Source organism: Lissotriton vulgaris, chromosome 1_1 (genome assembly GCF_964263255.1).
Source record: "Lissotriton vulgaris chromosome 1_1, aLisVul1.2, whole genome shotgun sequence".
NCBI lineage: Eukaryota > Metazoa > Chordata > Amphibia > Caudata > Salamandridae > Lissotriton > Lissotriton vulgaris.
Window position 1 is genome coordinate 120,950,812 of NC_141685.1, and position 15,902 is coordinate 120,966,713.

Sequence of the window (15,902 nt, forward strand, 5' to 3'; positions counted from 1 at the left end):
TGCAACAGCAAGCAACAAAACTATAAGCATCCCTAAACCTAGAAAGGTAGAAAATGGTTTTGGCAGCCACCGAACATGACTACCCCGTCTCCCTCCAGGAATTGTGGTAACAAATCTATAGCCCTTTCGCTCAGTCACTCGTGCTTTCTCTCAGAGAAATATATAAGGAATACACAGCAGACCTTGCAGACAAGTGATAACAGAGCATTAGTACTTCTTAATACTCTTAAAGACAAAAACCAGGGTGCTTCTGTTTTTATTGTATATACCATCTTTATGGTTTTTTTTATAGACTGTGCTGTATCCTTTTGCCATCCCGCTCTGCAGCAGGACTTCCCCGATTGAGCAGAGTAAGTCTTTCAAGCCCCACATCCAGAGCTGTAGGGGCAAATTAGCAGACTAGTTGTTTGGAACCTGTATTTTTTTTTATTTAGCAACTTATGTGTAGTCATCACAAACATGTCTCCTGCTTGGGGATTTTAATTATCATGGAGAAGATTTTTTAGATATGGAAGTAGCAAAACTGTTATCAGACTTAAAGACTTGAGGACTGCAACATAAGATTACAGGCCCTACTCACTCGGCGCGCCACAATCTTGGACTTAATCTTCACCACCACTACTGCACTGACTTGTGAAGCCCATGCCTTTGACGTGGACTGACCACTCATTAATCTTCACCACCTCTACTGCACTGACTTGTGAAGCCCATGCCTTTGACGTGCACTGACTACTCATTAATCTTCACCACCTCTACTGCACTGACTTGTGAAGCTCATGCCTTTGACGTGGACTGACCACTCATTAATCTTCACCACCTCTACTGCACGGACTTGTGAAGCCCATGCCTTTGACGTGGACTGACCACTCATTACTCTTCACCACCTCTACTGCACTGACTTGTGAAGCCCATGCCTTTGACGTGGACTGACCTCTCATTAATCTTCACCACATCTACTGCACTGACTTGTGAAGCCCATGCCTTTGACGTGGACTGACCACTCATTAATCTTCACCACCTCTACTGCACTGACTTGTGAAGCTCATGCCTTTGACGTGGACTGACCACTCATTAATCTTCACCACCTCTACTGCACTGACTTGTGAAGCTCATGCCTTTGACGTGGACTGACCACTCATTACTCTTCACCACCTCTACTGCACTGACTTGTGAAGCCCGTGCCTTTGACGTGGACTGACCACTCATTACTCTTCACCACCTCTACTGCACTGACTTGTGAAGCCCATGCCTTGGACGTGGACTGACCACTCATTAATCTTCACCACCTCTACTGCACTGACTTGTGAAGCCCATGCCTTGACGTGGACTGACCACTCATTACTCTTCACCACCTCTACTGCTCTGACTTGTGAAGCTCATGCCTTTGACGTGGACTGACCTCTCATTACTCTTCACCACCTCTACTGCACTGACTTGTAAAGCCCATGCCTTTGACGTGGACTGACCACTCATTACTCTTCACCACCTCTACTGCACTGACTTGTAAAGCCCATGCCTTTGACGTGGACTGACCACTCATTACTCTTCACCACCTCTACTGCACTGACTTGTGAAGCCCATGCCTTTGACGTGGACTGACCACTCATTACTCTTCACCACCTCTACTGCACTGACTTGTAAAGCCCATGCCTTTGACGTGGACTGACCACTCATTACTCTTCACCACCTCTACTGCACTGACTTGTATAACCCATGCCTTTGACGTGGACTGACCTCTCATTAATCTTCACCACCTCTCCTGCACTGACTTGTGAAGCCCATGCTTTGACGTGGACTGACCACTCATTACTCGTCTTTCAAATACCTAAAGCTGGGTTGCCTGAGAAACAAGACCTGAGCAAAAGACTCTCTTGTCAATGGCAGCGCATTAAACCTATCGCTGAAAAATTGGATTTCTCTGTTACCTCGAAGGAACACGACATAAAGCACACCTTGGCGGACTAGTGTAAGGCTTTAAATTCTGCCTTTGATAACATTGCTCCTTTTAGAACGCATTCTAATAATAAACACAGGACTCGCGCCCTTTGGTATCCTACAGAGCTGAGCCCGGAAAAGTTACTATGTAAAAATCTAGAGTGGCATTTAACTACCAACCCTTGCGACACAGACCAGACAACTTTATTGCACTCTTTTTTTAGGTGCTATATTGTTGGCTACTGTGAGGCATTTCACCAATAGTTCCTTAACGCTGAGTCCTATAACGAATGTCAATCGACTGGGAGATGCGTCTGGTTAACTGAATAAAGTCCAGAAGGCCTTGGGTCCTTTTTGTTAAAAGTTAAGGATGTTCTATGGGATAGAGCCATGGATTGTGGTATGCAGGCTGTATTTTATGTACTGCATTGGTATGCAGAGTATAAAAGGTGGCAATGCTAAAACTAGTGCCCATCCTGGAATAAAAGAAGACACCTAAAAATAGCTTATCCTAAAAACCCACCTTCCAAAAACAAGATACCAAACAAAAGGAGAATCTTAGGAGCTTCAGGTGATGTCCCTAGTGTCTGATTACCTGTGTTTGTTTAGGTTTACAGGAGTCCAGAGGTTACATAGCAAACCTCATCTATGCATGCCATGTATATTTCATTCATTATTGTAGTGTTTATGTAATCCACTCATCGCGTGCCAGAAGGGAGATGTGTGTGGCTACAGTTGTTTATATAGCGCCAGACTAGATCAGGTCTGTGTCTCCTGCTCCACAGCTTGTACCCGTAAAAGTGCATCAATGTCTCCTTCCCTTGGAAGCAAATGCACCTGTATTCCAGTTAAGGCGTATTTATTCTCATAGAATCAGTTTCAAAATCCACTGTTCCGCAAGTAAATTAAAATTTAGTCTGCCCAATTTTTTTGGGGGGTTCTCCCTTCATCAGGGGACGCTCGTGAGGAATCTATGTTGTATGTTGTGTGCGGAAAATAGTGAAATAAGAATTAACCTGCACTGCAATCTAATCCTACATATACATAAATGAATAGTTTACTACATGTCCTGGTAGAGCCGAACCGCATGTCTGCGTTTGTGTTAAACCAGGGTCTTCGCCTTTTCAATAGTGAGAGCTACTTCTGATCTACTGCCTACATCACGTGGCGTAGCTAAGGGTAGATGAATGCCAAGCAACCTAATTGCGCCCCTAGAGAGCCCAGTCTTGCTGTAGTGAGCACATAGCATTTGTAGCACTGGGCTAGCAAAAATTTTCCTGTAGGGCGCTTAAGCCTTTGTAGCACTGTTAGGTTTACCTGCGGGACCCCAAGAATTTATGGTACTGGTAGGAACGGTGTATCTGTGGGGTCCCCAGGGACGCATTATGTTAATTTTATTCTTATTAACGAATCACATCTGAGAGGTGAGTGTTTCACTGATGGTTGTGGTCTCTTTGTCATGCAATACATGGGATGGCATTGTTCTCTCTAGGTGAGTGTGAAGACAGAAGACTTCTATTATCTGGTGAGTTGCCCTCCTGTTCATTGGCTCCTGTCCAGATCCTGGCCCTGCTTTAACAATTCAAGGTTAATTTTCAGTAGTGGCAGTCACAGTATAAGGACTATGAGCAAGACCTGCTGTAGAGTTTTCGCTGTGCTAGGAAATATACCTGCGCTGATTGCAGTGTCGGATTTATTAAAAATTGCACACAGAGTACCCCTTAGAGGGGTCCCCTAAAATCTACCAATCCTTAGTGTGGTCACCGACTGGCCTGAGCCAGCCTGCTACCACCAGAGTGTGTTGTGTCCTCGTGGAGAGAGTGCCTGTGCACTTTGAGGTCGATAACGATGCCTTTCCTGGGTGGAGGTGCTCACACCTCCCCCTGGTCAGGAAGAGCCATCTGTGGCAAGGATTTTCAAAGGCCTGCCGCCTTTGTAATGCGACCCCAGCCTCTCCTGTTAAAGGGAGCAAGCGATCTTCCTGTCCTCACCCCCTTTTAGGCGCAAGGACAGGTGGGAAACCTTAGATACAACAGGAGGAATTTCAGTTCTTGGCGACCTAAGATGAACCGGGCACTGCAGCCTTCTCTGCTGGTGAGGATCTGTAGAGAACTATTGTCTTGGTCCCAGTCCTACTGGCCTGTCTGCATCCCTGGATGATCCAGAACCAAAAGGCAAGTCGTCTTGCAGCCCAGCGACCTCCAGAACCTTGGCTATGTTACTCACTCTATATTTGCAGACTTTGTGTTTTTGGTCTAATCACTCTCACTAATGTGCACCGTATTTTCGGTGTCAACACTATCGATTGAGCACTTGTTCAATAAAAAGAGATTTACAAAGTACCTGTGTCTTGGCAAGATAAGCAGTGTGCTGGTCATTTATCAATCGAGTCTGTTGTTGAGCTCTGAGTTCAAGCTGCCCCTTAATGTAAACAGGGTCATTGATTTGGCAGTATCACTATCTGTAGTTAAATTAGACAAAAATGAGTTCTAATTGCCAACTCCCTGACACCCTGAATGGCCTCAACCCAATCACCCTCGCCAAGCGTGCCTAGATCCCTCTCCCACACAGCTCTCCGCGTCCCCAAGGCATCCAGAGAATTGTATCAACTTCCTATAGATGGTTGAGATTGCTTTTTCGGTACGGGATTAGTGAGCAGCAGGTCCTCCAGTGGGGATGCATCAGGCAACTGCCCCCCTTCCCGGATGTGACTTTGCAGAGCGTGGCCACCTGCAAATGTCAGAACCGTTTTTAGGCACCTAATTTATACTTTTGTTGTAGGATCGTGAAGGACACAAGCACCTGTCCCCCCACACATCGCCCGGCCTTCTAAGCTAATCAATCCTCATTTTGTGAAGCCCTGCAATCCTCCCACTGCACTTAAGAGATCACCATCATACAGTGGAGTAATTTCAGTCAGCTTACCTTCTCGGCCTAAATACTTGGTAGCCTCTCTCCACACCCATACCACTGTTTGGGTATGAGTAGGTATGGTGCACTCATACTTTCTTCGATACAGCACCGGGGTGGGGTAACCTCTCTTGCCCATGGCCAATCTATCTACCCGGTAAGCAGGATCCTCACAGTCCGCAAAAACCCAGTTGTTGACTGCCACCAGCTGCGTGGCCCAGAAATACTTGTGAATGCTCCGGACCACCAGTCCACCTTAATAAACTCCCCTCTGCAACTTACTCAGCTTGACGTGCCACCATCCCACAACAGGAGCCGAAGTTCTCAGTCTACCTTTTGAAAAAAAATGTCTGGTGGGATCTTAAAGGACATTTTTTGCACAATGTACAGGAGACCCTGGAGGGCCATCACTTTAAATAGGGCCACCCGGCCCAGTGAGGAGAGCGGGAGCGCCCGCAAGTGTGGGGTATCCCAGCGAAGACGGTCTAATTTCGGGAGTATGTTCCTGCCTGTGCTCTCTTGTAATGAACACAACCAAATATTTAAAGCCATGTAGTGCCACCCTAACTGTGCACCTAGAGTGCAGCAGCAGGGTCACTGCCACCAGCAGGAATATTAAGGACTTCTTCCAGTTGATATTATCTCCTGAATAATCTCCAAGTATGTGAAAAATGTGTAGGATTCGTTCACTCGAGAAGGCTGGCTATGTGTCATATAACAAAACGTCTGAGTAGACGGAGATTCTCACATCCCACTCCTAATCAACTGGAATACCCCATATGAGAGGTCCTGGTGAACCCAAACATGTGTGAAGAGCATAGGAGACAAGGAACATCCCTGTCGGACGGCAAAGACTCGGTAGACTGTATTATTGAGGCACATGCTCGCTAGAGGGGCCGCATACAAGAGCTTAACAGCAGCGCCACTGGTTCAGCAAAGGAATCCCCTATTGCATATGGTACTCCATTAAGGTGTCGGAGATTTAAGCGCATTCCCTGGTGTGGCATAAAGCCCGATTGATCAGGATGAACCACTGTTGCAATTATTGTCCGCAGGAAGATCGCCAGGGCGTTCGCAAGGACCTTAGTCTGAATATTAAGCGGGGAGATAGGTCTATAAGACCCACACTCAGTTGCTGGTTCGTCCTTTTTGGGATGACCGCCACCTCAGACGTTTTTTGGTCCTCCGGGAGACACCCTTATTTTCAGGCAGTCTGAATCCTACTGGGCCTCAACAATCACTTTGTCGTAGAGTTTTATTTTCTTCCTTGAACTGTTAGGAGAGTCTTGGCGGGGCGGGAAGTCCCTCAGACTAGCTGGTCCTGCTGGATGGCTTTCCGGCCCGCCCTACAGATAACGAGGATGTGTCGGACCTTGCTGTTTCCAGGACAGCCTTGTCCTCCCTTCCCTTTCTTACCAGACAGGCAGGCTTCTAGGCAGACTTCTAGGCTCTTCAGGTCAGGTACACAGCTTCTCCATTAAGTAATTCAGCCTGCAGGTGATGTCCCCTCAACTTAGATAGGCTGACATCATCCCTGGTGTCACAGCAGGCACCTGAGTACTTTGTAGAGCACTTTATTCCTTGGTATCAGAGGACTTTGAACTAGGGTATAAAAGAGGGATAGATGGTCCCACTTGCATACACAACTGGCAGGCAGGAGATGCTGTTTACTCTGTGGCACTCTCACATTGCATTTATTCTACGCGCACCAACACCCTAAAAACACACTTGATGTTAGCGCAAAGTCTGGGCACAGGCATAGAAATGGAGCATTACATGGGTGTGTCAGTAGGAAGCCACTCCACTGACCATGATGCAAAGATCTCATCAGGCTATTGATCCTTACAACAGGGTGCATTGCCACCACCGCTCTAGCTGTTAAACCCATGACAGTCCTCTGCCTTAAATAAGGGCACACTTGGTGTGACCCTCCAGGTCAGAGGACCGGTCCAAGACCTCTCATAGTCCCTTGTTAGAAGTTGCACAATACTGGGCTGGCAGCAAAATCTCATGTAATTGTTTTGTGGTAGATTTATCCCAGTAATGTGCAATTACCAGTTTGACGCCATTGACTGTGGAGTTGGTACAAGGAACAGATTCTTCTGCCTGTCAAACCACATACCATTCATTATTTCATAATGTTTTTGGGCTTTTATTTACCACCAGATTTAAGCAGGAGGTAGATATATGCATGTGGTTGGTTGGGGGCAATGGGTGAAGCGGGGGAGGGAAGGGTAAAGAAATGTCTTACAAAGGGAAGAATTGTGTGTTTCCCCCATTTACTAAAAAACAGCATAAGTCTTGGCTGCTTCTGCTTCACCCAGAGTCTTGTGGGTCTTTTCAGTCTAATTTTCCTGTCTGGACAAAAATGGTGTCCTGTTTTTCTGCACCCGGTACATCCAGGTGCAGAAAAACCTAACAAAGGATAATCAGGTGGAATAAAATGAACACATGAAAGTACGCCTTAATTTCATTGCCCTTGATTCATACTCTGGACCATAGTTGAGGGATATGTCTAGGCATAGTCCTCGCAACACACAATAGATTTGCGTGCGGCAGAGGCCAGAGCTCAAAAGTCAGGATACCAGATACAAGTAGGTGGTAACTCAGGGCAGGTGAAAAGTGCCTGTTGTCCATAGAGGGGAAATTCCCGCCCCACAAATCTAGATTAACAATTAATTAATAGCATCCTTTTTTAAATATCTGTTTGGTGCCAGTGCATATGACTTTAATTTCTGCCTGTGGGATTCAATGTTACAAGTCCTTGGGTGCATGTATCCTTTGTGAGCTTAATAAAATGTTGAATATTCTACAATTCCTCACTCCTACATCCAAGTACTCTCAGGCTACCATTCTACGCTCTGCTCTGTCTGAAGAACAGCTCAACATTTTCAAAATTCTGCAACTCTGCATTGATTTGGCATGTAAATTATATTTTTGGACATTTTCATGTATTAACTATTTAATTTGAATACTATAGGTGATTGAAATTACCGACGAAGAAAGAAAGATTTAGCACTAAGCAACTGAATGTCAGTGCCATAAGAAGGATTATTTTGAAAAACTGAGGGACATCCAGCCTTCTACGTTTAAGCAATTTCCAAAATCTAGGTGTGGCGAGGAAGTGGGAGCTGAGGAAAGTACCATACTGTAAGTGAAGTCTCGAATTTAGCATTTCATTAACTCAGAGCAAAGCCATATCTGTGCACAGAATAACCTTCATCTAAAGCATCATGTAATTTCAGAGAGGAAGCACACACTGCATAAAAGAAAGTTATAACAAAAGGTTTCTTCTGCAGACCATCAAAGAAAAGAGGCTGAAAGAAGACTCCGAAGCTGACACGTTAACAACCGAAAAATTGGAAAATCACCTTTGTTCAACAACCGTTTTTAACCAGTTACGCAAGTTTGAGACTATCTGCCTCGGGATATAACACCTCGACCCACTCTGCTCCCTCTTGCGAAAACCTTAAAAATTCACCACTTTATTGTGTTCATGACATCTCAGATTGTTTCCGTTTTATTGGGTACTGTTCTGTAATTCTATGTAAATCGCCTCAACATTATCTGCTGTGCGTGAGTGATATGTAAAACTGTTAAAGATAAAAATGGATTAAATGAGCACAGTTGCGATATAGGTAATGTAAATACATCCTCGTCTTCAGAACTACAAACTTTAACCTTACACCAAACAAAGAAAGGGTAAAAGGAACAGATGTTCTGCGACTGGTGAGCCACAATAGTACTGTGCATGTTCTAACGCCCTCAGTTACTGCCATTACGTCAGTGCAAAAAGGTACTTATCAGTTTAATTATTAAATATCAGACTAACACCTTATCACTCCATTGTTAAGAACCTATACAAATAGATTTGAGAAAATCTTCAGTCACAAAATAAGTTGCTGCCGGAGAGGCTATAACCAAAAGACTATTATCCGCTACAAACATTTCAGCAGGTGTTACAGGGCTGCTTCCAGACATATTTTGCTCAATTCAAGTGTTAAGAAGATTACACACAACTTCTTTTAGAGATAATTGCTGAACATTATCTAAACAAGCCTGACACTAAAATCGGGTTCCCTCTTACCGTGGCATATAAGCAAGGGAAAACTAATCATAGAGATATTAACTCTAGGTATACACCTTATAAAAACACGGACTGAGAGAACAAATTCAGTGTTCAAAAACTCATCAATGAAGGCAAAATAACCTCATTTGGGAAAAAAGTTACAGGTGCCTGTTAAAAAGATATCAGACAGGTAGCTGGATAACTTCTTCTTTATTCACGACCTCCACAGTGCCACCAGGATAGCTTATCAGGACACCTATAACATCGCTCTCTTCAACTCAGCATGCCCTCACTGTCAACATTCTAAAGCAGCCTTCAGGGACAAGGAACATACCACAGGGGGAGGAAAGAGAGGGGAGTAGGAAGGTACCAAGTGCTGCATAACATTATATGTAAAACAACCCATATAACTACCAGGAAAGTTCCTGGCAAAGTACATCCTTAAAATCTGCATATAGAAATATTGTACTGCACATTTATGAACAGGAGAATAAAACAGTGCCAAAAAAGAAACAGCCATAAATCTTATCTCACAGAATTTGACAGAATGCACACTGGGGGAATCCACTCTCAGTGCAAAGTATGCCAAAAAAGTTTCAGGCGTAAATCTTATCTCATTGAACATATGAGAATCCACACTGGGGAAAACCACTCTCCGTGTAAAGTATGCCAAAAAAGCTTCAGGCGTAAATCTTATCTCACTGAGCATATGAGAATCCACACTGGGGAAAAACCTTATCAGTGCTCTGAGTGCCAGAAAAGGTTTAGAGTCAAACCGAGTCTATATGAACATGCATTAACCCACTCTGTGGAAAAACCTTACCAGTGCTCTGAATGACAAAAAAGTTTCTGCCGTAAATCTAAACTCACTGAACATATGAGATTCCACTCTGGAGAAAAACCTTATCAGTGCTCTGAATGCCAGAAGAGGTTTTGTAACAAACCGAGCCTATCTCAACATGCATTAACTCACTCTGTGGAAAAACCTTACCCGTGCTCGGAATGCCAGAAATGTTTCAGTGACAAAAGAGGACTCACTCTACATACAAGGACCCACACTGGGGAAAAATCTTATCAGTGTTCTGAATGCCAGAAATGTTTCAGTGACCAAAGCAGTCTCACGCGGCATATAAGAACCCACACTGGGGAAAAATCTTTTCAGTGCTCTGGATGCCAGAATTGTTTCAGTGACCAAAGCAGTCTCACTCGGCATATAAGAACCCACACTGGGTATAAACCTTTTCAGTGCTCTGAATGCCCGAAATGTTTCAGTTACAAAATCAGACTCACTGAACATACAAGAATCCACACTGGGGAAAACCCTTATCAGTGTTCTGAATGCCCAAAACATTTCAGACTTAGATCACTTCTAACTGCACATTTGAGATTCCACACTGGGGAAAAACCTTATCAGTGCTCTGAATGCCCAAAACATTTCAACCGTAAATCACTTCTAACTGCACATTTGAGAATCCACACTGGGGAACAACCTTATCAGTGCTCTGAATGCCCAAAACATTTCAACCGTAAATCACATCTAACTGCACATTTGAGATTCCACACTGGGGAAAAACCTTATCAGTGCTCTGATTGCCAGAAAATGTTTTGTAACAAACAAAGCCTTTCTCGACATGCAATAACCCATTCTGTGGAACAACCATATCAGTGCTCTGAATGCCAGAAATGTTTCAGTGAGAAAAGTGGACTCACTCTACATACAAGGACCCACACTGGGGAAAAACCTTATCAGTGCTCTGAATGCCCAAAACATTTTAGACGTAAATCACATCTAACTGCACATGTGGGATTCCATACTGGGGAAAAACCTTATCAGTGCTCTGAATGCCAGAAATGTTTCAGTGAAAAACGCTTTCTCACTGTGCATATAAAAACCCACACAGGGGAACCACCTTATCAGTGCTCTGAATGTCAGAAATGTTTCATAAACAGATTCGATCTCGCTAAGCATATAAGAACCCACACTGGGGAAAAACCTTATCAGTGCTCTGAATGCCTGAAATGTTTCAGCCAAACAAGCAATCTCACTCAGCATATTAAAACCCACACTGGGGAAAAACCTTATCAGTGCTCTGAATGCCACAAATGTTTCAGTGGAAAAATCAGTCTCACTCAGCATATAAGAATCCATACTCGGGAAAAACCTTATCAGTGCTCTGAATGCCTGAAGTGTTTCAGTGAAAAAGGCAATCTCACTAACCATATAAGAATCCACACTGGAGAAAAGCCTTATCAGTGCTCCGAATGCCAAAAATGTTTCCGCCTTAAATCTAATCTCACTGAGCATGTGAGAATCCACACTAGAGAAAAAAAATTATCAGTGCTCTAAATGTCAGAAAAGATTCAGAGGTAGAGATGATTACAAGCGCCATAAGAAAACACACCATCAAAATAATTCAGTGCTCCGAATGCCAGAAAAGCATCAATTTTAAACGCAATCTCACTCTACATGAGCAGACGCACACAGGGGAAAAACATTACCAATGCTGTGAATGCCAGAAATTCCTATTTGATAGGCACAGCCTCACTAACCATAAGCGACTCCATACTGATGAAAAACCTTATGAGTGCTCTGAATGCCAGAAAAGCTGCAGAGAAAAACGCTATCTCACCATGAGAAACTCCACACTGGAGAAAATCCTTATGCCATAAAAGCTTGAATCTGAAAGACAGTGTTATGCTTCATGAGAAATCCCACTCTGGGGAAAAACCTTATGAGTGCTCGAAATGCAAGCAAAGTTTTGGTTACAAATTACTTCTCACTTGACATGAGCAAACTCACACAGGGGAAAAAAGCCTCATGTGTGTTCTGAATGTCAGATAAGGTTTAGTCTCGAATACAATGTCACTTCACATGAGAGAATTCACACTGGACTAAAGCCTTATACAGGAGGGGAAAGCCAGAAATGTTATACTCAGAAAGGAGATCTCACTAAACATGAGAAATGCATCTACATGAGGTGAACAGTAAGGCGTATCTTGAGTTGCAGAAAAGCTTCTAACAACCTGACTTTACATGAGACAACACATATTGTAGTTGCAATAGGATTCATCAAGAACCTCTTGCAGGATAACTTAGGCTGCCCGCATGCAACCTCCAAAGAAATTTCAGGCCTGGAATTTTTTTTAATTGCAACTGAATCCACAATTTGAGTATCTGAAAGTTACAAAACTCTTAAGGGCTTTACTTGACACAGAGAAGTGTTAGTGCTTGCAAAAATCAACTAATTGCCAAACCAATTGACAATATTAATGTCTTAAATTTTACACCACCCAAAAGGTTTCTACTCACCCTTGTTTCTTAACATATGACTGATATCTATATTTTCATGGTAAGATTAAGCCTATGCGGAGTTCCTCAATGAAGAACTCCGCAAAGTGACAAAAAAACTCTGGCGGTCTGCGCAGATTTCCGCAAGCATCGTAGTGTGTAAGGGCCATGGTGTTCGTGATGATTTTGACCTCCTGGTGTTTGTCCCACCCTATAAAAATAATTGCGAAAGGCACCATGTGCAGCACAAGAGGGTGCAGCTGCTTCTACTCAAGCGGCAGCTTTGTGAATGAGAAGGAAGGTTTCTCAATACGAGTGGTGTGACCGGCCACGACCACTTGCATTGAGAATTCCGACGACCCGCTTTGAGAAATCTCGCCAGGTGGTTGATTTTGCTCGCCTACTAGACCATGGCGAGCGCGAGCAAGGACAAATCTCATCAGGAGGTGGATTTTCCTCGCTGCAGCACATAACGTTGAAGAGTGTGAGCGTTGAAAAAAACCTTCCTACGCTCCACGGCGCGGAGTTTTTAGGACCTACGTGAGCTCCGCGGAGTACGGAAAACTCCGCCTGCGGAGTTCACCACCCAAAATGAGATAATATACAACAGCAGGAAAACATAACACACCAGTTACTTGCCTTTGGTAACGCTCTTTCTGGTCGCTACTCCTTTACCTGCAGATTCCTCACCATGTGAATATTCCCCACACACCAGACTAGGTCCTCCAACTTTAAAGCAGAGTAGGAGACAACATGCAGCTCAGTGTCAACGTCATTCTGCTACAGAAGTGACAAGCGGAGACTCAAAGAAGCACTTCCCAGGCGCACTGTGAACAACTACAGAGGCCTATGATTTCATTTTCTCACAGGTCTGTATCACATATGCAGGCCCTGGCCAGATATTAATTCACCATTTTTACCATGATTAGAATTCAGATGAGGCCTTTTTATTTCCCAAAATTCTAATTGTGTTCTCAGCAGCAAGTGTATATATAAATCGTTGAGTGATGACTGCGCAGTGCTCAAGATGAAAGTGATATGATGATAAAACAGTCCGATCCGCATTTTGTACACAGAAACGGGACTGTAAATACTTTTGTACAATACAAGTTAAGCAAAGGCGATTCTTAGAAGACATAATTTATATGAAATAGTCCCTGTATAGTTAATGTTTCGACCTTTCCAGTTAATTACCGTGGTCTCACCAGGATGGTAGATCGCCCCTCTCCAATATGCTCTTCAACTATATTCAATACAACCCAGTAAGGATTCTTCTGTATCTCGGGGCACCGTACCTGGGAGGAAGTCAAATTCAACTAAGCGGTTCCAGCTCCTGTTCGTCGGACCAAACAACTGCAGCCAGTGAATCCTCGGCTCGCTGTCAAACAAGTTTAAGTGTGACTCTTCCTGATGAGACCATCGTCATTGACTGTCTTGTCTGTGAGAAGCTGCACCAGCCCTCCTGTGATGGTGGGCCGGAAGACCTTGACCACTGATGGTGATGAAGTAGCAGCTTAATTTCCAGAAAGGCGTGTTGGCCATCAGTTGTCGGATGGCCAACAAATGCCTTAAACTTAACTCTGAAAAAAACAGAGGTTATGATATTCAGCAAATTACTGCCAAACTGGTCTTCTTCATAGTGGCCATCTTCTTTGGTGCCCCTTCCACTGCCAGTCACCAAAGTCAGAAATGTGGGTGTCATATTTCACAACAGACTGTCCTTTGTCCCTCATTTTTTTATTTTTTTTATTTATTTGTCATTTTCAAGCACCCACAACAAATAAGAGGATGGGCAATTGCCTTTACATGGAGGCCGACCATTAGGAAGAAGGAGATAGTGACATTGTTACACAATCAAGGTTATCCCAACTCAACCCCAGACACAGATACACCTCAATACCAGTATTGCCACAGTGTCAAAAGTTCCTATAATTCTCCATACTACTGTGGTTAATGTCTTCTGCATCAAAGCCTCATCCTACTCTTCCTCAGATGCCCGCCCCAAAATCGCCCTCGCCCTCACTCCCCTGCCGGCGCTACTGTCTTAAGGCTAAGTGGGATCAAATGCTGAGTCATATTGTACGGGTTCCCCAGGTGACCTCATTTTAACAACATTATTAAGTATCTTGACTACTATGGAAGCCGGGAATCGCCTCACGTTCTGCGCCTCAATATCAAGATACCTAGTCTACTGGTCTCCCTCAGCCATTAATGCACTCGCCTCTGAGTCAGTTTCTAGATCTGTCGCTTTCAGCTCTGTCACAACGGCCTCCCAGGCTCGCGCCGCCTCTAATGCCTTGTCATTATGGGATCTATGCGCTTGCTGTAATCGAACTGAGCTCTTGCTTTTTGCCCACTTAAGAAATGCAGATTTCCACCTTAAATAGCTAGGACCCGCCGCTGCTTTCCAGTGGGATGTAATTTCTTGTTTAGCAAGCACCAATCCCAAGTCTATGAATTTGCTAGTTAACTTCGTTTTGCTAGTATGCGGAAACCAATGTAGCAGGCAAGTCCCTCCATTCAGAGCGATCTGTCGCCCCGTTATATTACAGAGTAAAGCGGTTATCTCGTCCCAATATGTCCAATCTACAACGGGTGCAAAGAGCCGTATTAACATGGAAATATTGGTTGATTTTAGCCGGCGTAAGATATGCCCTGTGCAATATAAAAAATTGAATCAGCTGGAATCTAGCATTCCTGGTGCCCTTCCATGCCCTTTTAAGTATCTGCGACCAGGCCGCATCAGGTATCTCTTTAGCTAAATCCACCACCCACTGCTCACGTAGCCTCTGCAGCGGTGCCAGTCCCTCTCCCAGCATACGTTTATATAAACAAGTGACCGCCTTATACGTGCCCGCTGCCATCACTACACATTGACACGCCTCGCTCGTTGGCGGTTCCGAAAGGCCAGTGCCCCAGTGCTTCTGGATGGCGGCAACCAAGGCTGCATGCAATAAGAAGTGACCCTGCGGGAGTCCAAAGGTGTCCTGTAATGCGCCATAAGGTAATAGTAAACCATCTCCAAATAGATCGCCCACCATCTGGAGTCCCAGTGTTTCCCACTCCGCGAGGGCAGACCAATCTCCGCCATGTGGCAAGGCCGTGCACATGCCCAACGGTATTTCCGGGGCGTAAGGTCGCTGTACCCCAACTCTGCTGTGGTAGCGTTTCCAGCAATGTCTCAGGACACATTCTGCAGATGACAAAACGGTAGCCCGTAACCTTTGCTGCAGTACCACAAACGATAGAACATGCCGCGGAACATCTGGCTCAGTCTCTCGCTCCGGCCCTCGAAACTCCTGCGCCACCGCCTGGGTGAGGTGTTGCAACTGTGCAGCTAAATAATATAATTCAAAATCAGGGCTAGCTAGGCCTCCCTCAGCTCTTAGGCGGATCACTCGGCGCCTCCCTATTCCCCAAAGAAAGCCCCCAACCAGAGAGCAGAGTTGCCGAAGTATAGTGCGACGGGTATACGTATAGGCAAGGTCCGGAAGAAATATAAAAGCCGAGGGAGCGCCACCATTTTCAACAATACTACTCTGCCTGCTACCAACAGTGGCAGAGTCCCCCAGAAATGCATGCTGCCCTTAAGCCCCCCCGTAACGCTCTACCTATGTTACCTTCAAGCAGATCTTCCTGCCTATGATAAACATGCGTCCCCAAACACGCTCCGGCCGCTGGAAACACACTTGTCTTCGC

The 15,902-nt window shown here is 44.7% G+C and overlaps 1 pseudogene; it reads left to right on the forward strand.

Moving 5' to 3' along the window:
* Positions 1–9,419: 9,419 nt before the first annotated feature.
* On the forward strand, positions 9,420–11,261 carry LOC147737718 (uncharacterized; annotated as a pseudogene).
* Positions 11,262–15,902: the final 4,641 nt, after the last annotated feature.